Raw genomic sequence first — 26,414 nt, 5'->3', positions numbered from 1 at the left:
GTCTACCTCGACGCCATTGAGTACATATGTAATGCGCTCGATTAGGTGAAGTATACCATTGCAGGATATTAACGTTGTCGGATGCGTACCATACACTTTTGTCAGCGTGCCTTTTATACTTAGAAATGACTGCGAAGGTAAAGTACAAATATATTGGTGCTGTACAGCAATGCGTACTTCTAATGGTAGTGCGTACGGTCCGAGCAGGAAAGGCTGGTACTCGTGCAATTCCATTTTCGTAATGCTGTCGTCAAAAATGACCGGATCTTCCACGTTGAGAATTTCGTCTTCCATATTTATTCGGCATTTGTCGAATACTAAGAAGATACTTTATGCTGTCAGGTGTTAATGCACCGATATCTGGTAGAGAACTGTTCTTATTCACGCCAATGCGATTTCTTTTTATAAATGCTCGGTGTTACGAACTTTATGCCCATCGCTTCAAGTGTAAACGTAGTGTAATTTCTTCGTCTTGAAAATTCACCAATCGTCTTCGCTGGTCAACGATTCTGACGACACTTCATGTGCGCACTTCTCGACGAATGGAATGTAAATGATACTTTGCGGTACGTCGACCAGTTTATATCCTGGCGGGACCATCGGCGAAAACTCGTGCAGCATGTTGCTTAGTCTTCCGTTCAGATATGTTCCACTTGCCAAGTTACAGTTTATTCTTATGACATTCACAGGCAAAATGTTTACTGCACACGTAGATTTGTACGTTCTTCCTGTATCATACACCTTTGATTCGATTCCGAGCATCGAACCTATGGTCCCAGGTTTTCAAAAGTCAACAATTTCACTGCATGTTAGAATGCTCTTTTGAGTGTTTGGATTTACACACAGTTGAATGTCTACATCCTGTTGTAATTTGCAATGTTGTCAATTTCGTAAGAGCCAACAAGTAACTGTATTTCATGAGCGGTCCCATCGCTTTTCAGAAAGCAGATCTTGCAATTTTCTTCGTCGATATTCGGTATGGCATTATACGTTTGAAAATCTACGAGTCCGATACATCATTCTCTGTCTAAATCCAAAAGCGGGAAATGAACCGCCCGCAGCTCAGATGCGTGACCTGTCAAGGTAAGTGTTATCGACATGACTAATAAATTATCATCACTACACAACCTTTAAGTAGCAATTGCTTTTGTCAGATAATTTTCTTAGTTAAAAAGCGAAGACACAAGTGTCCTCAGTTTGTTTGATTAGGTGACTGTTCGGTTTCATAATTGTAGATCAATGTAGTGGTCCGGCCCAGGTAAGGCCCTAAATTTCCAAAATTATCGTAATACTCGGCCATTTTTCCAGACTTTATGTACGCCACCCAGTGCGTGCCGCGACCTGCCGTCGCATCTAAATTAATTATGGCATGCTCACATATCATTGGCTTGCTGGGTAAAGTGTCTCGCATAAACACGCCTCGGAAATTTGTTTTTTTATTTTGCGTGCGTACTTAATTAAATCTATATTGGTGACGTTTCGGCAAAGAACTTAGGATTTTTTTCATTCCTTTTTTCTCATGCCTCGACCCTATTTGTGAGGTTGCAAGTACAGTCGTGCGCTTTTTTTTTTTACCAATGGCAATGGCTTCCATGCTGGCATTGTGTCGATGTGCTTCTTTTAACTGCTTGCGTTCATTCTTAGAAGTGTTGACTGCCCGCACTATACCGCTCGTTGCACCGATGAGGCCGCCGAGAGCACCCAATGCAGGCAAAAGCAAAGGAAGAAAACCTCCTATAATCTTCTTGTCGAGAGTCTGTAATTTTTGCTTGGCTTTTTGCACGCCTGCAGCAGTTTTACGTTTGGTTTTGCGTGAGTTAGTCTTTGACTTGGTGGAGCTGGCTCGACGAGCACCCAGTCCTAATTTGGTCTTTGCCTTCATGATTTTGTAAACGCCCCAGGCCGCGATTTTATCTCCTATTCCCGCCTTTGACAATTTACTTATATCTTCGGCTTCCTGTGCCCATATCTCGTCGGCGCTGTGCCTGGATTCCAGATCCTTGCTTAATGAATATGCAATATCGTGCTGCTTGCACTTTTCGTCGAGCGAATTAATGCCCACGCCACCGCGCGCTAGTCTCTTGGCAAGTTTAGTGCCGGGGCCGCAAAATCTGTAGCCGGGAATGTGTAGCTCGAATGGCAGATTGTTTATCAACGAGTTTACGAGTCCTGCACCGATGTGTTTTTTGTTCTTACCTCTTCGAGTCATTGCGCACAACTGACCAGAAAGTATAAATACGCTTCTTTTATACAATTTGTTGTCAGTACTATGCAAGACGTCAAGCAAGAAGTGTGTTTGCCTGTGCGCATTACGCAAGACGATGTATTTAGTGCGCGTGAATCACGACATGGCTAACTGTTACCTTCTGCTGTACGATGCATAATGGTGGGTCCATCCAACTGCTGCAAAATTTGTGTTCTACTGAGTTTATTAGAGGAGCCATACGGTCTTAGGTTCGAGAACGTTTACTTGTATTCCATATCGTTGCAATAGCCAAAGTACCAGCGCTTGGCCACTGTTCTACAATCGGTGGATGGTCTGGAGTATTTCCCATTTAATGATAATGCGGATGTGGTACCTCCAAGCGAAACAAAAGCCAATTCCATGTTTGTTTTCGACGATGTAATGTGCGAGAAGCAAGGCATAATACAAGGGTACTTTTCCATGGGCAGACACTGCAAAGTAGACTGCATACACCTGTGGCAGACGTACAGTCGTATGCCAAAACATCTCCTACTAGCAACGCGAATGTCATAGTACTTTTTCGCATGGACGATTTTAATTTGCGTCACGCCTACAACGATCACATAAACACCGACATGATATTCCAGGAATTCAAAGACATGTGCTACTTGTGTTGGAAAGACGAACACGGATTCCTAGTTATAGTCAAAGACTGGCCTCTTTATAAGGGCAGGTACAGACGAGGTTTCGATTAGTTTATCGTCAAACATGAGTCATATAATTTCAAAATGTGGTCGTACCAGTCGAGCTCCAAGTACCGAGCTATGCGCCGTGAAACACGATGCTGAAATACGAAAATACATTTCGCTACTGGCTCAAAAAGTAGAAAGTGTGAAAAACGAATTACTAGAGTATCTCGTTACCATCGACCAGCACGTGGCAGACTCGAATTCTCGAATTCGAAGTTTCTGCGAACGATTATAAAAGTATAAAAGGAGGTCTTGCAATTTGTTTTCAGCCAGTACAATGTTGGACTTGACCAGTGACCTTCATCGAGCTATACAGTCTGTTCGTGAAAAATATTTACTTGCTAGACGAACCAGACTTGCACGTGAGATGGAAAATGAACAGATATCTAAACCAATCACTAGTCGCCTCGACGAACTTAAAAATAAGGAAGAACCAGCCATTAATGTGAAGACGGAAGTTGAAGATGAAATGCCAACTGTAAAGAAGAGAAAGTATGAGCCAGATCGAGAAGAAGAGTCGATGCACATGAAAAAAATACCGAAAAAGGGACACCAAATTAATGCAATGGTTTGACCATACCTGATATCGTTTACGAGTCTGAAAAATGACACGACCTATGGAGTGTACAGAAAACATAATAAGTGGTTCCTCGGTAATAAATAAATAGATTTTCTTACGGGAAATATCGTGCACGTAGATGAGTTCACAACACGGGACTCCGGGTCTGTACGAATTGCTGTTTCGCAGGGAGCCTAAAGGATATTCTCCAAAACTTACAAGAGTACAAACAACTGCTAGAGCTAACCAATGTACATTTTCGCGATAACGATCGAGATAGTGGTGTATATAAAGACGAATATCATGAAAAAATAGACATTCTCGCTAATCTCTTCAGTGAACTAACAATACATGGAGAAAGTTTAAAAAAGCTAGAAAGTGATCAGATATTTGACTATGTAATTGGGACGACCCCATTGAATTAGTTGATCGCCTTAGAATTCTACATCCTTCGCTTAGTGTAGGAAACTATTCGCACATCAACGAAATAGTCTCCCTACTTAAAGAACTGATGGAAGCCAGCTACTACACGCCCAAGCCAACTGTGGTCCCGAGGGTTGGGAGTGACGGGAGCGCTAGTGTCGCAGTGAGAGACGGGTGGGGAATGAGGAGGGGTTGGCAGTAGGGGAATACCATTAGCTGTGGAAGAAAGGAGTATACACATGCGTTCATAAGTGTACGCAACATGTAAGCATGTTTATCTGGATGAAACGATGGCCATAAAGCGCAGTAGTGGAGTAAGAAATGTTGTGATAAGGTGAAGGTACAGTCGTATGAAACAGCGAAACACAGTGTCTACGAAGATGTCACAGTGTGTACCAAAGTGTGTCACAGGATCACATTGTACTGTTTGTGTTATAATAATTATTTCACTCAGCACCATATTTAACATACATGTCGGTATATATTTGCCTATAATCAAAGAAAATATTGTTTGTGTGATTAATTAATGAAAAAAATGCAAGAAACATTTCAACACAGTTTCGTGCATAGTGCACGTAACAAACACCCACTCAGGCATTTAGTTCTTCAATTCCTGATATGTTACGATTGGAATATGTGCTGCTGTTGTCCGAAAAGTCCCAATCACTGTCTGAGCTGGACTCGCCAAAGTTAACAACAATTTTCTCAATTTCGTGCTCCATTAGACAGTCACCTGTCCAGTACTCTGCTTCTGTATGTTTTACATGTAAAATAGCATTTTGTCATTCTTCTTTGGTGACGCTATTGATTGCTTCTGTTGTGATGTTTTCAATGGTACGTGATGATTGAGCGACATTTATTTCAGCAACACGTGATTTCACAATGTTCCATACATACTCAATAGCATTAAGCTCACAGTGGTATGGTGGTTATCTTATTACTTCATGCCTATGTTCTTCTAACATCTCATCTATGCGAAACCTTGGAGGTGGACGTCGACCACGAACGAGCTTGAGGAGTTCACTTTTTGTCATATCATTGTCATGCGGAATTTTTTTGTTCTGTAACCATTGGATGATATCTTGTTTTCTTGTACCGGCTGTTGGTGGCTTATTTAACTGAACGGAATGATAAGGGGCATTATCCATTACAACCAACGAATTAGCAGGCAGATTTGGAATAAGCTTGTCTTGCACCCATCTGAAAAAGTTTGCGAAGTTCATCTCGTCGTGATAATCGCCACTTTTACTTTGGACTTGAAAATGAGATATGCACCTGGAATGAAACATAGATCGCAACCTGCATGTACGATTATCCAACGTTGACCATCGCTGTCTTTCTTCAAAACACCGGGTGTTTCGTTGTCTTGCCAACACTTGCTTACTGTGTACGTCGGGTGAATACAGGTTTCGTCAATGTACACAACTGTTTTTTTCTTTTCACCAGCCTGCTCATTTGCTTTCATTCGACGTAAATATTTGCCCCTACAAGCAACAATGTCATTGCGTTCCATTAATATTTTCCTTTTATTCTTGCATTTTTTGAACCGGAAACCCAATTTATGCAGGATTTTTCTCAAAGTTTATTTTCGTCCAGGGAAATTTATTTCTTCTTGTAACACTGTAAGAAGCTTATTAAGTGTTGGAACCTCTTCTTTTACCGTATAAAACTGTTGTACGGTGCGCCGTATTACCCCAAGGTCAAACTCATCAACCAATATCTTGTTACTAATTGCTTTTCTTTTCTTTCCTGGTGTGCGCAAAATTCCCGAACTGATAGCGGCTTCTTTACTTTCTTTTCTAATTTTGCATATTGTTCCTTTCGATTTCCCTGTCGCTGCGGCCGCGCGCTTTGTTGCATTACATAATGGATGGGTAAGTTTGCCTGATGCCTTCTCCTGATCACAAAATGCAATCATATTACTAATCACTTCCCTGCACTGGCTATGTATAGTTTTGTGTTTTGTTGTACTGCCCGATGCCATTTGTCAATACACATTATATTAGTCACGCACGCTTCGAAACCTTGCTCTGCTTTCAAAGGATCCTTGAAATACTTGAACAGTGATACTCACGTATCCGCGCACTGTGTCGTGACTTATGGTAGCAACTGTTCTTGCCATCCCACCCGCGACATGGCGTGCTTCGACCCTTGAGGCGGACTAGGAAAGGGAGGGGACAGTGTGGTGGAAGGGATGATGGCGGAGGGAGGGGTCTGTCTGACCTTGGCTAGTTCACATTTTTCCCGGGACCACAGTTGGCTTGGGTGTGTAGTACATACAATGAGTCGAACCAGAATCGCTCGCGAACTTCATGCTCCTGCTAGACGAAAATACCTTCGTCGCAAGTTTATAGTTCGTGGAATTGATAATTTATTTCAAGCGGACCTTGTTCAGATGATACCATATTCCCGATTGAATAAAGGTTTCAAGTACATGTTGACAGTCATCGATGTTTATAGCAAGTTCGCTTGGGTTAGACCTGTAAAATCAAAGGCTGCAACTGAAGTAGCTAAGGCCATGGACAATATTTTGCGTGATGGTCGTGTACCGTTGCACCTGCAAACGGACCTCGGGAAAGAATTCTTCAATGCAACCTTCAAGTCTTTGATGAAGAAGTATGGCATCAGACACTACTCTACATTTAGTAACGTCAAAGCCTCCGTTTTCGAAAGGTTTAACAGAACTTTGCGTTCCAAGATGTGGCGACAATTCACGGCTAACGGAAATTACAAGTGGCTTGACATCTTGCCGAAACTAATAAGCGAGTATAATTCCACGGCGCATTCTACCATGAAAATGAAGCCAAAGGACAAAAAGGACAATCGCCTGCTTCGAACAGTGTTTTCCTACACAAAGAAGAAAGATCCTCGAAAGCTTAAAGCTAATGTCGGTGACATTGTGCGAATCTCTAAGCAGAAAGGTATTTTCGAGAAAGGTTTCACTGCGAACTGGAGTCCTGAACTTTTCCGTGTGACACATGTTCGTGAATCAGAGCCTAGGACCTACTACCTCGAGGATTTGGACCACAAACCTATTCGTGGCGGCTTCTATGCCGAAGAGATTCAGCCTACGTTGTATCCCGATACGTACTTGGTGGTGAAGATTATAAAATGAAGAAATGGACGGTCCTACGTCAAGTGGTGGGGCTTTCCACCTCACTTTAATTCGTGGGTGGCAGATGCAGAAATCGAGAAATCCACATGACTTAGTAATTTGTCTGTTTTTTTTTGTACTTGTAGTAGTTTAGAATTTATGTACCCTATTAATTTTTTTTTGTTTTTTAAAAGAATTTGCTGTGTTTTTATTTTCTCAAACCTGTCACTTTTGTGTTATTTTTTAAAATTAAAGTTGTTTTGTATCGGCCAGGGATCGAACCAAGGACGGGAATCGATAATTTCCTTAATGAGTGAATTTTTTGATGAATTTTGGAATTTTTATCGAATTTCTAACAATGAAATTACAGATTTTCTAGATGTAGGATGTAACGGAAATTGCAACGATGACGACATAATTCAAAATGGCGGAAAATAAAATGCCGGAATGTTAGAGAAAACAAAATGACGTCATCTAAAATGGTGGATCCAAGATGGCGGTTTCAAAATGGCCGCCGGGGTCAAGGTCAAAGGTCAAGGTCACGGCCATCCAAGATGGCCGCCGTGACGTCACAATCCAAGATGCCCGGCTCCACAGCCAGAAATCAGGCGCCGGAGGAACTATTACACACTACTTATGTAGAATGGTGTGAAAATACTGTAAACGGATACAACAATGCAATCACATTTAAAACACTTTTATTGGGTTATGCCTTTGCTGGTTTGGCATAGTTCCATAACAATGTTTTTAATCAATCTTCCCCATTCCAAGAATAATTCAAAGAACAAATGCAATTTGCAAACTTAAAAAATTCGTTATTTTCTGAGTCCTTAAAATGTAATAAAATAATAAAGATATGATATCTTGGGTTAAAAGTCCTGTAAAATCTAAGTATGATTATAATAGCTTCCATTGAACTAGTAGAAAACAAAATGTATACACTGAAATATCAACTGTATGGCAAGTGCGTTTATTCGACGAACAATATAAATGATGATTTAACATGAAAGTCCAAGTGTCAGGGTTATTTTTCATGTATTCATAACCCAAGGAAAACCTTATGCAAACACATTTTCTAAATTATCGTATCTCCTGACAAAATTTAACCCAGTGTAGCTAATGTACCTGTGCCCAATAAATTTTATTTTGTCCAAATAATTTGAATGGCATTTCATTTTTAAAATAAATGTCTAATTGGGATTATTGAATATTTTCTGAAAATTTTTGATAAACAAAATAATTTTTAAATAAGTTTTAAACGAGGTAAGTAATAACGCACAAAGTGTGTACGTCTTCAAGAAGGTATAGGTTAGTGCAAAAAATATTGTATCTTTAATTGTTGTTGACAAACACAGCAACTCAGTTCCTCATTAAATGACCCAGTTCGCAAATATTATGGAACTAACCGTAGGCTTAAATACAATTTTTTATTTTTTTTTAAATTTAATTGATATTTCCCCAAATGACTGTAAACACATTTCAAACTTATATTTCTGCTTTCGGATGATTATCTAAATTGAATTATTAACAACGTTCTTACAATGGTTGTAAATTAAAATATTTCAGACTATTGCAAATATCTTTGTCAACTTTTTTTAGAACTCGCATAAAAATGTAATTTTAATCATAAGATTTTAACCATTGTGCCCGAAATTAAGCATTTCGTCACCTTTTTTAAATTTTTCTATAATTTTAAAATTTTTTTGGGATTTCTTATTTTTTAATTTATCTGGTTGTTAATGGGGGTGATTTACTTTTGTTAGGCCGGTGTACGCCACGTATTTAAACTTTGTGCCAGTGGACCGAAGCCCCTTCCCAGGGGGCCAATCTGATATTTTGCTGTCTAATGTGGACATGGTCAGCCCGGTTGAAATTTCTCTCGCCTGCAGTCACGTCCCGAGTTTGTAATTTTAATTCCCTGCATGACCAAAATTGCATAGAGCAGCTCCTGGGCTGCAAGCTGCTACCTTGTAGAGGCCTGCTGAGAATAGCATGTCTCATGTCTCCAGTGGATCTGCGTTCCCACCTTAGTGGCTATTTCTGCCCCCCCCCCCCCCCCCCCCCTTCCTTCCTCACTCTCCAGCTCATTTTAGTTCTGAGAAATCAAGCTAGGAGCAGTGACCTGACGGGACGATGGCCTAATTCAAGGACCTTCTCCCTGGTCCGACAGAGACGTCCCCGACATCTAGCGGAGGAAAAAGTAACCACGGGCCTGTTCGCCAGCGTGCAGAGATCACCCTCATGACACCTGGTGGCAAGTCAGCTCACCGCCTCAGTTAGTTCCCCTTTACGCCGCTAGAGAGCAGCACCGCGGCGCCCTTAAGCCCCATGCTTCCTTCTCGCGGCCTGTAGAAGTCGATTGTTTGTTGCCTTCTATTCTGGCCGGTAGAGAGCGCGCATGTCGTGTTATTGTCACGCCAGCCTGGGACTCCTTCGGAAATTTTCGGCTTAGAACCGAACCTTCCCCCTCCTCCCTAAGGCGTTAGCGCCAGTTTTTAATTAGAAGCCTTGTCCGCCATTGTGGCACTTAGTTCGCTGAGCTCAGCTACTGACCACGTCTTCTCGGCGCCCTCTGTGCTAAGAGGCTTGTCGCGGCAACGGCGAAATCGTGTGCACGAGAATGTAGTCAGCTTGCTTTAGGGATGTGATCCCAGTGGTACAGTATCCAGTCAAATGTAGTATCTAGAAAAGGCCATGTTTAGTTAAATTTTAGTATTTTTTTTATTTTTCCTAAAAATTTTAGTTTCTTCCGCGCTTCCGCAAATTCTCGGTACACGCCATCCTGATGTCGGCGCGAGACACCTCGCGAGCCCTGATTTCACACCCTGTTTGGTGATTAATCCTTTTTTTTCCTCTCAAATTCCCGTTGTTGGCTTTTCGCGCCAACTGTGTATGACTGTCTGGACGCAGGTCTAATTCGTTTTGAATTTGACATGTGTTTCAGACAGGGTCAAAGTTTCCGGGGAGAGTAATTGCTCCCCGCATGATCTTCGGGACCTGCTGCTGATTTCCCCCTTTAGAAGAGTTTTCCTCTCGGTCCGACGTCGCCCTGGGAAGAACCGGGTGATATAAGCTATATAAATATTCCACTTGCATCGAATCAACTAAATTCCCTAACAAGATACCAGCGAGCAGGGCTTTAAGAAAGTAATTTTCAGGGACATGTAAAGTTAAGGAAACTCATGTCTATGTAATCGTTAGGAGATTCAAATTTGGTGCAATTTTTTAAAAAATTTTTTTATGTAATCATTTATTTGTTAAGGTGTAATAAGTATTGTTTTAAATAATACCGGGGCGCCCCTATAGACCAAGCTACCGATATAGTGTATTTATTTATCAAATACCTTCTTCATTTTCTCGATCCACGAACTCCCCAAGTGACTAGTGTGCAGGGAGTGTAAATTTTATCTTGTGCACCGCCTCGTGCCCCCTCTGGTAATTAAATTTAATTTTCTTTGTATTTTGCCCAGCAGTTTCCAAGGACTTTTTTATTAAAATAAAATTATTTTATTTTTGAGGCACGAGGGGCGTTACACCATGAACAGTTAATATAATGTTATGCATTTCATAGCAAAAAAAAATATTAAAATATCAATTTAGTTTTAAACACAAAAACATCCAATTGGAGAAGCAGAGACTTGATAAAATAAAATTTACTTTTAATAACTTTTACCTAAATAAACGTATTAATAAATGCTGACCGACTACATCTGGATTAACCGGAGTGCGTTTTCGCCATTGAAAAAAAAATCTTAGTACCATTTACCTAGTGTAATAGGAGTAGTACTTTTTACAATACTGTTGTTATTATTATTATTATTATTATTATTATTATTATTATTGCCTAACCATAACATTGAGCAGCAAATATTATTTTAGCGCAATGTAAAATTTTGGATCACAGGTTTACCAGGCAATATCTACATTTTAAAACTTAAAAACATGTGTGAGCTTAAAGAATCAAAAACTAATATTTAAGTTTCGGAATGCTGGTTTATGTGAATGCTTGTTTATGTGAATGATACCGTTTCTTTAATATACTCGAATGTTAACGCACGATTACAGTGTATAGTAATACTATAAATGAGAGGTACTGAACCAAACATTGGAATATTCCGCATTTTACTTATAGTTAGAGCTAATATTGAAAGGGGGGGGGGGGGATATTAAATTTTGTTATATATTTTATTTTGCGCGGGCTTAAAAGTTAAAGGAACTACGTATCTACAGTAGAATAATTATCTTTTCAAATAAAAATTGAATTTTACATAAAAGTACCTAGTGCTTACTTTCGAAAATAAAGATAAATTTTTACTCGTGACCGTAGACTTGGTTCAAAATTTTGGAATAGCTAAAAGCCATTTCTTTTTAGTGTCTTCATCTTGAGGAACTTTAAAAACGTGCACTTTTGGCCCGTTGGTATAATTTCCTCTGCAATTCGGAACACAGCACTTGTACACCATTATAAAATATTGTCACTGCAACGTGCACTTGAAACCACGACTGCCACAGAAATCACAACACGACAACGCGTCAAGGCAAGTATAAGATGACTGCCTTGCTCGTTCATGTAGCAGGGCTAAGGGTCCGGCCAGGGGTGTAGGGTCGGCCTACTGTGCGTGACGTCACGTCTTCAACTTTCCCCAGCGCTCAGGCCTTGTCATCAAGTCGGTGTTGGCTAAACACGCCGCGTACTTTAAAAGCGAAACTTCATAATGCAGTAATTCGCTTGGAAGATAAAACTTAAGTATTCAATAATTCCATTGAACAATAAAACTGAACATTTAAGTACACAATAAAATATTAAAATGACACACTTACACTAGTGGAAATGTCTATGCAAAGTTGCACAATTCTAATGGAATTTAATGGACGTTTTTAAGAAAGAAATTCTTGTTCGTTTCCAGTGTAACAAAAATTGCAGCACTGTAGCGTCGTACTGACGCTTGCACGAGAGTTAATAGGGTGCTCCACGGTATTCCTATCCGCAATCGAGTTCCCCATTCCTGAGCGTTGAATATTTCATCACGCTCTGACAAGTCAACGCCTCGACATACCATAACGGATGTAAATAAGTTTCTCTTCAAAAATGAAGTCAAACGTGTCGGACGAAGCTGTGTGGTGTAGAGTTCCGGCACACGCTCACACTAGGTGGTGCAGGAGTACGGTGTGGTAGGGAGTGCTGCAGCGGAGCGCACCTGGTGGTTATCGCAGAGGCAAACGAACCCACGGCCTTCGCGCTCCGTCGCCCTCCTTGTGTGCGCCTGCTTGCCAACTGGTAGTCGCGACTACAGACCATTTGCTGCGAAAATATAACCTTATATTTTGTTCGGAAAAGGTTTTTAAAATACCAACCTAGATTTACACTTTTTTAAAGTTTGAAATACTAAGATAAAAGTACAATATTTCTGTACTTTAGTCTGTATGCGTGTATAGTGTTTATCATGGGCGTAGATCCCGGGTGGGGGGGGGGGGGGGGGCGTGATTTCTTGCAAAATCGTGACTGTAGAACGGAGTGGATAAACGCAAGCGTCAAAATTGTGTTTTATGGAAAATGTGTCTTTGGTTGTCACCTAATCACTAACTTATTTTGTGATTTCGTTATATTTGTGTAAAACGGTTGATAAAATTGATTTGTGTGTTTCTGTGAGAATATAACTCGTTAAGAAATGTTTCCGATTTTGCAGAAAATTTTTCCAACATTACTTTTCCGGAAAAGTAATGTGTCTTCTAGTTGCGACGCTACGTAGAGCAATCCTTGCTCGTAACACATCACTTTCACTCAGTTCACTCGCATAGACACCTAGGTTGGCAAGTAGTCACCTTACTTAACAGTAACAGCGTTGGCGCTGTCCTTGTTGATTAAAGATAACCTAGATTAATAGAATTGCTTATCACATGATCCTGCACCGTGGAATGATAGAAAGTTCCTTCTTGTAAGCTGTGTTTTCATAGCCACTAACTGAATGTCAATTACATGTAACAATATGCAAAACACATTTTGTAAGTTTCACAAAGAAAACTTTTTAGAACAAGTAGGACATGTAGTTGCCAAAATATGATTTTTGTACTGCCATGTGTTAAATATTGTAAATTTTCTAATGCATTTTTGTGGAACATACTAAACGAATGCCGTAACTTCATATTTATCTTAAACAGACTACGAGTAAACTTTACACTGTTCCACGTGTAGCTTTTCGAGAAAATAATTTGCCAACTAGTGTGCGAAGAATTTATGTAAAACTACAAAAAAATCTAAAGCATATAATGGTGATTGGTGGGGCCTTGTGGAACTAAAATGCGTTGTTGGGTTGTTTTCGTGTAAAGTGGAAGACATGGTATTACCGGTTGCTCGCCAGACTCTTGATGGTTGTTTTGTTGTTCCAGGTTTCGCCTCGCGAGTCTAATTCTGTTCCAGCCAGCCTGTGTGACGGTGAGTGGACTGCGCGCCGGCGATCTGTCGTAGCTCAGGTCTTCGCCCTGTCGCCTATCACACGCCATGCTTGTTGTATTTGTCGTTTTAGTGTTCGTACTTTTTATATATCATGACATCGCAGATTATCTCATATTTATTTCATTTTCTATACTAACTGTAAAAGGTCATGCAAGTGTTAATAATTATGATCATTCGCGTGACCTTTTACTGCTTGCAAAATTGTGACCCAACTTGCTATCGGAATAAATTTACAGGAAAATCTCTTAATTAGCTGTAAATACAAGAAAATGTAACAGCACTCGTGTGGGACCCAGAGTGACGCTGCAGGGTGTGTCACAAACTGTGTCGTCATCACAGCAGTAGTGGACCTAGTGGGCCGACTGTTAGATCCGGGCATCGAACCACGGGCCCGCGGAGAGTTCCAGGTGACGGATAACCACCCACTGCCTCTATGTTTAAGATTCAGAAGCTATGGGATGGTTGCGATAATGGTAAAGGTACTACTTAGTGCTGATTGAATCAATAGGCCGGATTGCAGTTGGGGTTCGGACCCGCGCCATACTGAGTGCAATTCGAAAAACAATGTGGGGAGAAAGTAGACTAATGAGATTCGGAAGCATGAGTTTGGATCCTTGTGGAAGCTGTTTATCCGGCGGTCTTAATACCAGTCTTCGTATAAATAAGTTGCTGATTTACTGTAGTTGGTTGAAAGAGAACACCGACTTGAAGTCTTACGTGCTATTATGCCACTATATCGTATATTGTTGAGCAACTCTGATCAAGAGTATGTATTGGTTCCTCCAGCGCCAGGTTCAAGATTAAGGATCCTGACCGTCATTTTTTTTCCACGGTCGCCATCTTGGATGTTCTTGACACCGGCTGACATTCTGGGTGACCTTGACCCCGGCTGCCATCTAGTATTCCGCCATCTTTGAAAGTGACGTCACGATAGCTATTTTGGTGTAAAATTTCCTCAAAAGTCCTCAAAAAATAATCAAATATCCTCAAAATGATTAAAAATATCGCTATTGCGAGGTAAAATTTTTGTTTTAGAAGTAAAATATCCTATTTTACTCTTAGAGGGACAATTTTCTTTAAGGAATGCCAATTTTCTTCAAGGAGTGCCAGATTTCTTCAAAGTGGGGCCATGTTCTCCAGAGGTCCCACCCTTGATCTTGACCATCAACTTGAAATTTTTTAAATTGTTACTTTTTTTTAAATTAGTAAAAAAATATTTATTCCAAATAATTAATTACCTAATGGATTACGGCCCTCGGTTAGATTCCCAGCAGATACACTAGTAAAAACAATTTAATAATCTTTCCTCATTGATATTCTCAATCAGACTGCTCCCAACACTAATACCAGGGTATGTATAATGCCAGTCAGTATGAAGACATGGCAGCCATCTTGGTTACGTCATCTTGTTTTTGTCTGCTAGAGTCTGCTGCCGCTATATTGGTTTATTAATTACCCACTCGATTATACTAGTATTCATTACCTGATTCTCAGCTTTCGTATCATCCGCCATCTAGTCGGCCATCTTGAAAATTCGTAATTATCAACAACAATTCGGCAAAAATTCTAAATATCATTAAGAAATTTATGTATTAGTATATTAATTTTTCGGTGGTTTGTGGTTCTTTCTAAACAGTACAAAAAATTAATTTAGGCTATATAATATGTATTTAATTAAACATTGCCTCAGTTTGACATCTTACCGTAAAAGTCTAGGCTCCAGGTACAAGAAATAAAAAAACACAACACATACTTACAAATTATATTTATTACATAAATTCTACTCTACTACAAAAACAAAGCATACACATCAATAACATAATACATTCAATTCTACATGATTATGAAAATAGCCCTTTGCATGTCTTGGCATATAGTTTCGGAGCATATTTTCGTGACACTTGATTGCCGCATCTGTCGCAAGTTTTACTGCACTGGAACCGGATTTTCTTAGCAGTACGATGCATGGCGCTTACGATTGCTACAATGGTCAAAAGTCTTATTAGAGTGGATGCAACAGTACCCAAGCGTACGTGATGATATCACACCACCATTGGTAGATGATGAGGTCGGTGCCTTGTCGGTACTGTAGACATCAAGGTCCCCTCGGCGTAACTGTTCCCGTTAAAGTCTCCTCTAGCGTGGTCGGTGTATATGGTACACATGCCACCGGAATCTCCGCGGTCGTCGACATCGCTGCCATCGAGATTTCCATGGTTGTCGACCTCATTGTCATTGAGGCCACGTCTACCAGCAAAGTTGTGGCTGCACTGGAAGAAGTTGCAACTACCGATGGTGCGGATGCCATTGACGTCTTCGTCGTTGATGCTGCTACTGCCCTAAACACTTATGATGGAATAACTGTGCAGAATTAATGTCAGGAAAGGTAACCGTGCTCTTCCACTAACCAAGGTGAACTGAGTCACACTGAAGACAAGCCATCGATTTATGCATGCCCAAACGCCACGCGATATTTTGGAGCCAACAACTTTTCAGTTTTATCTTTAAATATTTTTCCATTATTTTTAAATGATCAGGATGACAGATTGTTTTACCACTTTTTTTTACTCAGCAAAGAGTTTTCTAAAGCATTGAATGGACAGTGGTATACTTCGTAAAAGCTTTGCCACAAATGTTACAATTAGGTCCTGATGATTGTACAACTAGGTCTCTGTAATGTTTAAAATGGCCTTTACAAGTTCCCATATTGGATAAACCGACTGCAACACATGCTGCACTGGTATGTAACACAATCAGAGTTATAATCGTGTATCACAAACCCACGCAAATTATAGTTAAATGTTATTTTAACAGTAGGCACAGTTTGATGATGGAACAATGCCAGTTGTAAATGCTTTGATAATTGAAGTTAATGCAGCAGCTGATGGTATGGAAGCCATTGAGGTCACAAAAATGTTCACCATACCTATTCACCAGATTGTTCAAACCAGACGATGCTCACTCCACCAAAGATATAGGAAAACTAGGGTTCCTGCCATTTGGGCATCACTTTAAACTTACAGTGACTGGTATAGTAAATTAATAAAAACAACAAGCATTTCCATTAATACGTGAGACAAAACAACCATTTTCATCCATTTATTGAAATAAAATATTTTTATACTATATAAATTTTAGATTGACCTATTAAATTCAAACAATTTCGGTTGATATTGTGTAGCGTCAGGATCGCCGCAACTTCAAACACCGCGCGTCAGCGTGGGCGTTGGCACTTCGTCCCCTCCTTCCTTACCCCTCCTAGTGTATGCTTGCGTGCTCCTCGCCTCCCCTCCTCCGGTTGGCGCATGCGCGCTGTGCCACACCTAATCTATATAAACGGTTGCAAAATTGTAATTCGGTCTTGTCTTGTCTAGTCTTGTCTTGTCTAGTCTTGTCTTGGTAAATTTGTTGGCTGGTCGGTTGCTCGAGTAGCTGCATTTGTCTTTGTAATCCAGCATGTAGTCAGTTAGGCTTAATTTGTACGACGTGCGAGAGCGACCTTGGGGGGAATATGTAAGTGTTGTTTGACTTAGCGAGTGAGGCGATGGCCCTTGCCTTAATGTAAGCTTATGTAAATTCTTGTCTGTTTTGTTTAAATTCCCTTTCGGTCGCCACCTAGAAAATTATGTTTGGATTTACTTGAATAATTTAACTTCACTTTCCTCTGTAATTGTTCTCCCCTGATACGTCGACGTACGTAAAACTCTACGTTATTTATTTATTTCAGAATGTAACTTAAGCATGTAACACATGTAACGCGCATTATGTAGTAGGTTTTCCCTACATAACGATTTTGTTGTAATTTTGCTGTTTCCAACGCGTCTACCTTGTGATGCCCCCTTTTGATGGTCCGTAATGGGACCGCGCACTGTTTCGCCGGCGTAACTCGTAACTTGTAACTTGTTCTCTACATTTTGTAGCCTTGATAATGGCTCGTTCACTTGAAATTTTGCTTTGTTTATTATCAATTTAATTGATTCTGGATATTCTTGTTAACCTAATTGGTGTTCCTGTTAACGTGTTCATTAATCAATTTTTGTTTGGCCTAATAAAACGCCATGTTAAATAATTATGTTCTTATGTCAGCAAATACCATACTTCAATCCTTGCCATGCTATGGCCTCCCTCCTCGTATCCTAGCCTTAGGCTTTCAATTGAAAATTTGTCCTCGGTACAGCAGAGTACTCACATTAAGAAATTTTCTGAGACTATAAAATAGTGGTTATGACAGTATTATTACAGTCGTGGTCATCATCAAAAACGAACTCGGTACTAAATGCCGACGACTTTATGAGAGAAACCTTTCGTTTCAGTCAGTCACTATTAACTTCAGGTATTCCATTCAATAATGTACTGTGCTTTAACGTAGCTTCAATTTCCAAACATGAAAGATAATACATTGAAAAGACTTCAAACCTAGATGACATCTTTCAGTTGCTATCTCTTTCTCTGGAAGTTTCTCGTTGTGTGCCCCTTGTGAGAGTGACTACCGCGAGTGTCGGATTGCGTGGCGTCGGTGAGGCCCGTTGCCACGCGCCGCAGCCACAGTGGTGCCCCCCTTCCCCCTGTCTGAAGTTTTTCCCATTGTGTTCCCGCCCGTTCCCTCGCTCGCGCCTGTAACAACTGACATGGCTAGTCGCACACCTGATCCGTGTATCAGCGATACTGGAGTCACAGGTGACAGCTCAGAGAAGCAGTCTGTTGAGGTACAGCCGCGTGGTACATTCATTAGAATCTTTTCTTCATAGCCCAGGTTTCAACCTCAAAAAAATTTGTCCAAAGCTGAATTTTTGCACAGTGGTAAAATCTACTATGCTGAATAACATACCGAAAGTTCACCGCTGTAGACATGGTGCGTATCGTCAAAAATGTGCAGTTAAGTACTAGATGAAGGTGACATACAGCATTACATTAAAATTCTTCTCATTTACTCAATTTTTAACGTAGTCTAACCATAAACTTATCAAAATCTAGAAAAGATATTACATACATTCATGTTGAAAAAAGTTCCGAATCTTAAAATAAAAAGTGCTATACAAATCGATCAAGTAATGAAATGAGCCTTGTATTCCAGTAGCTTCATAGACATTTAGTCTTGTAGTTTCGCAGCTAAGTCGCAGTGTAGCCAAATGTCGCTGGAGCAGTTAGGCCTAAGACATTAGGACTCAATGACTTTCGTAACAAAAGAATGTTGGAGACAAACACTTTAAGAGCCAAATACTGTTAGAGCCAAGGACTTTTAGAACCAAATATGTTTGGAGCCAATGACTGTTGGAGCGAAATACTTTTTGAGAGATCACTTTTGGAGCCAAACAATGTTGGAGACTATGACTGTAGGAGACATTGTATCATACTGCATCTTGCGACTGATCGTATCCTACTGATGATATTGTATCCTTTTGATGAGATCATATCCTACCATGTTGAATTTTCATACAATTTTAAGTCCTTTTTATTAACTGTATATCTTTTTATAATGTGCTTTTTTTAAAATGTATTTCCTTTTTTTTGTGGTTAAATGTGGTTTCTTTTTAGAATATGGTTCCTTTTTGAAGATGAATAATCCTCGATAAGTCTGTACTCAGGACATAATTAGGTTCGTGGTTCGGAAACGATTAGTATATATGCCTGACACTGAACATGGCATGTTTTAAATGTTGGTAGCATAACGGTGAGTAATATATCTTAGTTCGAAAACGCTTGGCCTATATGCATGATTTTGTACATGGGAATGTTCGCTGTACGTTTAAATGTTCTCTGAGTACCGACGAAAAATACCTCTTGGCTTCTGATTGGATGTGTTTGACCAACAACGGGATGTGCCTGGCCACCGACGGTATGTGTCTGACCACCAACTGGTATTGTTAGCCTGATCAATCTACTGATGTGTCTGTCTAACCTATCTGACGTACCAGGCTACAGACTGGAGGTGTCTAACTATCAACTACTGGATGTGCCTGGCCACTGAATAAATGTAACTGGCACCAACATATCGTGTTAGCCTGACTACAGACTAGAAGTACCTAACCAACAACTGGACCTGTCTAGCCAACAAACTGAATGTCCCTGGCTGCCAATTGCATGCCTGGATACTAAATAGTCATGCCTAGTTACTGACTGGATTCATCTTGCCACCTACTGGATTTACATTTCTGGCCACTGAATAGATTTGCCTGGCCACCGACTGGACGTACCTTGCTACCAGCTTGATGTGTCTAGCCGACAATTGTACCTGCCTGGTCGCTGACTGGACATGCTTATCTGATAACTAAACATGTCAGCCACAAACTGAATGTACCTGGCCGCAGAGTATGTGCCTAGCTACTAAATAGACCTGCCTAGCTACCAACTGAATGCGTCTTGCCACCTATTGCATGTGTGTTCCTGGCCACTGAATATACGTGCCTGGCCACCGACTATAAGTACCTTGATACCAACTTAATGTGTCCAACCGACACCTCATCGTGTCTGGTCACTGATTGGACATCTTTGCCACAAACTGAGTGTACCTGGCCGCCGATTTCGTGCCTGTCTACTGAATAGACATGCCTAGCTACCAACTGAATGTATCTCGCCACCTACTGGACGTGCGTTACTGTCCACTGAATCAATGTATCTGGCCACCGACTGGACGTACCTTGCTACCAACTTGACCTGTTAGGCTGACCAACCGACTGATGTCTGTCCAACCCAAATGACGTTGTTGCCCCGAGGTATGGGAAACAAGGGATTTAGTTAGAGCGACACAAGAAAACTGTGTTGTGAGAGTAGCAAGTTTTATTAACATGAAATAACGCAAGAGAACAATAAACATGTTAATACGATACACTCAAGTTGTCTTCGAATATTAATATTCGTTTTGGGACTTGTCTTGCTTGATTATACCAGCTGGCTGTCAACACAAAAATAAGACAATGTCAGCAATCGATATAATACATAAAATGATAGCATATTTAATTGTTACTAAAGAATTGGAAATCTTTTGAAGTTCTTAAGTTCGCTTTACTCTAAGAAATAATAGCGAGTCACAATGTATTATATATATATATATATATATATATATATATATAGTGACAAAATTACAAGAGAATATTATGTCACAAGTTATTTTACAAAATATTATTATGCGTTAAAAGTCTCAAGTTCAAGGCTGCCGCCTTGTTGCTTACAACAAAAATCACACGTAATAGACCCCTCGTGTTATCGGGTCCAATATGGCCGGACACTCGCCTTAACACTCGTTGGGTCATCCTGTCCCGGGCGTCGCTCACCGAGTCGTCACTGTAGGTTGTGCACCGGCCATCCAACACCCTGCTTCCCTAACGACGCCGTGGATGGACATCGTTGGTGCACTGCTGTCCAGGAACCTAAGTTCCCTTGACGTCCGCAAGAGAATTTGAAGGACAGGCTACGAATCCCCTTGGCTGGGCTGCCGCGATGTCCGCACCTGGCACACACTCTAGTGTCTCGTAATTTCATAGTTAACACTGATATACTATGTGCGTGTCAATTCTGGTGTACACAAGTCTAAATCGAGAGTGGTCACACACTGCCTTGTTTGCCTGCCTCTGTCTGGCACCATTGTCACCTACCTACACTTGCCCGTTACCCTTGCCTACTGTTCTTGTCCTACTCTGTCTCAGACACACTATTACCAAGTGCCCTCCTCAACAACTTTTCCAATGAGTCTCTTAGTCGCCACACAGTCGACACACTACTCGTTGAATACCTTTGGCACTTAGTCACTGACTATCTCGTAGTGCTCCGACGTTGCTCCTTACGAATTGAGATAAGACCGACTGATGACGAAAAATAACTTAAGTCCAGATTACCCTTCGCAGAGACTAAGTCCCATACCGGAGTTCGGTGTTCGTTCGGGTGGTCCAGGCAGGGCGGCGGCAGGTCTTGTTGCGGCGGTGCAGCGCTTCCACTGGTCGCCGATGTTATGCTGATGGTCTGCGCCTGAAGCGATTTTTTTTCCTAACCTAACTAAAAACTAAGTGTGTTTGGGAGGGGTCCGGGTTAGGGAGGGACCTAAGTGCGTCTCAGGCCGAAGCCTATCACGCCTTAGTCATGCTGGGATTAGCCATGCAGGGAGAGGGTCACATGCATCGTGTGCTAGGAGGGGATTGTCCTGCCATGGCAGCGATTGTTGCCATGACTAACTCCCCTCACTCTTATCTCTAGTCTTAACTACTAGTTAAGTTGGGCCCAGGTAAAACCTGCATAGACACAGGGAAAACCCTGGGCACTTTCATGCGGGATGCAAGTTTGCATGCATTAAGTGTAGGAAAGCCGAGGTCGAGGGTTGATAAATCCCTCGGGTCGCCTTCCCCTATGTTCTCTGACCATCCAGAACCTCGTGGTTACTCCTACTTCAGTCTGGACGGCCGGAGGGGAGGATGGTAATGCTACGAGTCACGTGATCGCTCCCCAGTCACGTGGTTCCCCTCTACACTACGCGGCTCTGGGTGGGGCGCGAGCGCGTTTGTTCAAGTGGAGCGCCTTTGGGGTTGGACACCCTCTACCCTGGCACGTAGCGCGGGTGGCCGTCACTTCAGGTGTTCGTTGTGGGACGCGTAGCTACCACAACAACATTCCTAGACAACCAAATGTATGAAACTGTGCACCATATGGATGTGCCTGTTTTATCGTCCGTCATGTAGATCTGCCCTGAAAACACATGTCAAGGCATGCAGAGGATTTGCTTCGCCTTCTAAGAAGATAACAGTAATTGGCTAGTAATTTGCTTTTTTTCCTTGTTGAAATTACATTATTAATTTATATTTTTTATTTTATTATTTTTTATTTTTCAAACCTGTAACTTTTTTTAGTATATTTGCAACTGCGCTACTCTACTGTTGCAGAGCATTGTTTTGTTGTGTTTCATGATGATCATTGTATAATTGCAGCGTTGACACTCAGCACGCGCAAGAGCATCGCGGCAGGCACAAGAAAACCTGTGTGACATAACAGTGAACGGAGCAAAAATGCAAAGAAACAAAAATAAATCAAACATACATACCGAAAATCTGGCGTCCGGGACACTCACACTTCCTGCATAGCCTCGTGGTCGTTTGTCGACTTCAGTGCACAATAATTACTTAAATTCAAAAACACAAAACTCATACGATAAAATTTGGATGATGGCGATTAAATAAAATAAATAATAAAGCGAAAAGCACATGAAGTCAATTTACGTTTCTCTACTGTAGCCATTGTACAACACACACTTGTGACGACCTATGGAAATACTTTACAAACTGAAAACTAAGTAGAACCAGGCCATGCAACGGTGAGGCTCCCGTCGCAAAATTAAACTACAAACGCGAAACTCAAAATCAGGCTTAAGAAGGCGAGAGGTTGCTCCGACACCCGTATTTATGCCTTACGTACGCACCACAGCGCATGCGCCAATCATAAGAGGGGTGGTGCACACACAAAGTGACGTCACAGCACTGCGGTGGGGAATGAGTAGGAAATGAAGGGAGGCGGCCGGCGCGCGAGCACAGATCTTCGTAGTGAAGACCACTTATATATATATATATATATATATATATATATATATATATATATATATATATATAGCATTGAGTAAGGATCGAAACACGGACGGAAATCACACACACTGAACACATAGTTCACACTGGACACGCACTTAACACGCAGTACACACTTAAGACACTGGACACACTGGACACACGGTACAGACACCGGACACATAGTACACACAGTACAAACATAGGAAACACATTACACACACTGAACACACAGTGCATACACTGAACACATAGTACACACACTGAACACACAGTACACACACTGGCGCATCCTACTGGGTTGAAAGTTCTTGAAAATGTTTGTTATTTTTGTTAAATGTCCGAAGTCAAGTTTGTATTGTTGCATGCTACTGTTACACATAGTAATAACAGAGTAAACAGTAAACCTAAGCTTTGCTATCACTTCACTCTCTCTTGATGACTTGTGTAACTGGTGGATCTTTCAGTTTCAAAAGGCAAAATAATTATTTCGTCTAGATATAAGTTACTCTTATGTTTATTTAACTTTTGATTATTTTCACATAGAATAATAAACTTGCTAAAATTTATTGACAAATATATTAAAATTATTAAATTATATTAACATGGATTTAAAATTATATCATCTAAAGAATGGGCTGGCCCTAATTAGAAGATTGCCATTAATTATTGGACATAATTACAATATAATCAGAAACAATAAACAGGTTAAGTTTATACAATTCCAGTACACTTAGAGCGATTAAAGTCCCTAAAGAAAAATTTCCGGTGTTCCGATCTTTTCAACGTCGTGATTTAATGTTATTCTGAAGATATAAAAAAAACTGAAGGACTGGAGGTTTGACGTTCGCTGGCCGAAGTTGAGCTGCTAACAAGGCGTCAGGGCGCCTTAGTCGTCCTGCTTGCTGGAGGAAGGACTCGAGGTTGGTGTTATTAGGTCCGCATCCGGCCCTTGGACCCTGTCTGTAAACAGGTCCGAATCAAACATGATTAGAGCATGATCACAGACAGTTAGCAAAATAGGCAGAAAATGCCTACTAACAAAGGTGATTGTGGTCGGGGAGTAAGGTTTGTCAAAAACTCACCATACAGGGAGATGGCTTCTAGCGTCAGCCAGGCTGTGGAGCTCGCGAACACGTGGTTGTCGCGGATGTTTCCATGATTCAAAAGATAGAAACTATTATGAAGTATTATTAACGAAGCATGACTACTTCTACGAGGTACGCAGACTGACTAATTACTAATTATTGAAGTTGTAGGGATCACATCCCTTGCCTAGCCGATTACATCTTTAAACAACGACCGGAGTGAAGTCGATGTGCGGCTCGCTGACGATGCAGTGTGGTCAGTCTTCCTTCGTGGCGCGCATTGAATTTTGGGGCGGCAGCGACTCGTAATTTGAAGACGTCAATCAAAAGAAAGGGGGGAGGCTTCGGCTTCTGGACCGAAAGGTTCCGAAGATTTCCGAGGGGCTTGTCGAGAAATACTGACTTCGATATTTCGAAGTTGGTGGTACTGGCCGATGTCAGCGCAACCTACTGAGGGGTGTCCGAAACAAGGAGAGATCGACTCACATGAGGCGACTGCTAAAGCATTGGACTTATGGAGGAGACTAGTGCAGCGCTCTGATGGCTTAGAAATGAACTACAGGGCACTGTTTGTTGTGTGAGGCCCCAGGGGCAGGCGTTCAGCGGGCGTTCAAACACACAGGGAAAATAATTCGCAACTCTGCCACTAGATGGCAGAGGCGATAGGGGAGAGTCTTACAGCACCGACCACCTTAAGTTTTTTAACGGTAATTTAGGTTGTGTAATTAAATATTGCATTTTAAAACATTAATCTTTTACCTCAATTAGTACTTTATAAAAACACTTATATAATGTTTCTTGATTTATATTAAAAATCTTTTTTTTACAAATATAAAAAAGCTTATTTTTGTAGAGTGCAAAACATTGACGTCCAGTACCGACCAACAATTATTTTAAAAGTTTTAAGGTCTTTTATACTAATATTTTAATAATAATAACATTTTAATCCAAAAAAAAATGAAAAAAAAATCCCTGCACCTCCTTAAGGATGAGTTCACTTTCTGCAAAGGTCACATTTAAAATATAATATGCCTTCTTGAGCTGTACATTCAACATGTGCCCAACCTTTACATTGGACACACTGCACCCAGTCTTCTTAAAATGATTCACTACAAATGATACACACTTTTTTATGTCTCCTGTATGCTTTTTCCAATCAGAATTTTCACAAAAGTCTAGTTTCTTCATATATTTTCTAGTGATCTTCTCGCCTTTCTTCCTTTCCATTTATCCAGTGGCGCCGAAATGTATCGTCTTGATTTTTTCATCCCTCTTTTCCTTTCTTTCAGCCCTTCTCTTCTCTGCTTTTATTCTTTTCTCTTCAGTAATATTTATTTTCTCCACAAGTAGATCTTTATAAGGTGTTGAGGTAAGGATCTCTGATTGTTGTGTTCGTTGGACTCTTTTTTTCACTTTGACCTCTGAAGTTTGTTGGAAGGAGATATTTTTTTTCAATTATTTTGTTGAAATCAACAGTTGCTGAAGAAGAAGACGAAAAACAAGGTAGTAAAATATTTATATTTGAGATTGAATCGGGAGCTGATGATGAAGACTCTGGATGGTGTTCAATGAGATTAGTTGGAGTGAGAACTGTAGAATATTTTGGTTGTGGTTCAGTTCGAATGGTCGGTGTGGGAGCCGATAAAATTCCCTGTTCTGATCGATTGTTTGGAGAGAGCAAAAAAGGACCTGGCTGCAGTTCAGCAAGATCAGCTGGAGGAAGAGGTAATGCAGGTCCCGATTTGGAAACTATGCAGTTGAAAACATTCAAATTTATAGTTGGCATCGATGTTGCAGACTGGCATTTATCCTCCGAAGTTACTGGACTCTCGAAAGTGCTCAGAAGGAATGAAATCTAAATTTGGGAACACACTTGGGTTCAAAGGCGAAAGTCCTGTACATGCAAAAGCTGACTGCGAAATTCATTCTACAGATTGAAGTGTAGGCAGTGTTAACCAGACCAGCATCATCCCTCTGAGCAATTTTTTAAAGGTCGATACTTCCTCATCCAGGCACTACAAGCTTGATTGAATGCTCCTTTGAAAGGCCGCATAACCGCCCGATCCAATGGTTGCAACTGATGTGTAGTGTGTGGATGTAGGCTTATGATGTGAACATTATTTTTCTTAGCAAACATGATAACATCGAGATCTTTATGGCTGCTGTGCCCATCAAGAATGAGGAGGACTGGTTCTTCCTCAGTGGGATGAGTCCTCTCAATAAATAATTCCAACCATTTCAAGAATGCTTTAGCAGTGATCCAGCCACTTTCCTCAGCTGCAAAAATACTTCTTGAAGGAGCATCTTATTTTCATAACAGCAT

The 26,414-nt window shown here is 40.8% G+C and overlaps 1 protein-coding gene across 7 annotated transcripts in view; it reads left to right on the top strand.

The window, feature by feature from the left end:
• The window catches only part of LOC134527226 (ecotropic viral integration site 5 ortholog), a 950,124-nt gene that overhangs the window by 313,676 nt on the left and 610,034 nt on the right, over nucleotides 1-26,414 (top strand). For all 7 annotated transcript variants that reach the window (XM_063359715.1, XM_063359712.1, XM_063359717.1 and 4 more), the window contains exon 2: nucleotides 13,398-13,443. The gene's annotated coding sequence lies outside the window, so the exon portion shown is untranslated. The remainder of the gene's footprint in view (nucleotides 1-13,397; nucleotides 13,444-26,414) is intronic.

Source organism: Bacillus rossius, chromosome 1, assembly GCF_032445375.1.
Source record: "Bacillus rossius redtenbacheri isolate Brsri chromosome 1, Brsri_v3, whole genome shotgun sequence".
In the NCBI taxonomy this organism is placed as follows: domain Eukaryota; kingdom Metazoa; phylum Arthropoda; class Insecta; order Phasmatodea; family Bacillidae; genus Bacillus; species Bacillus rossius.
The sequence above is the reverse complement of the archived record's forward strand: the minus strand, read 5'-3'. Positions and strand labels throughout refer to the sequence as shown.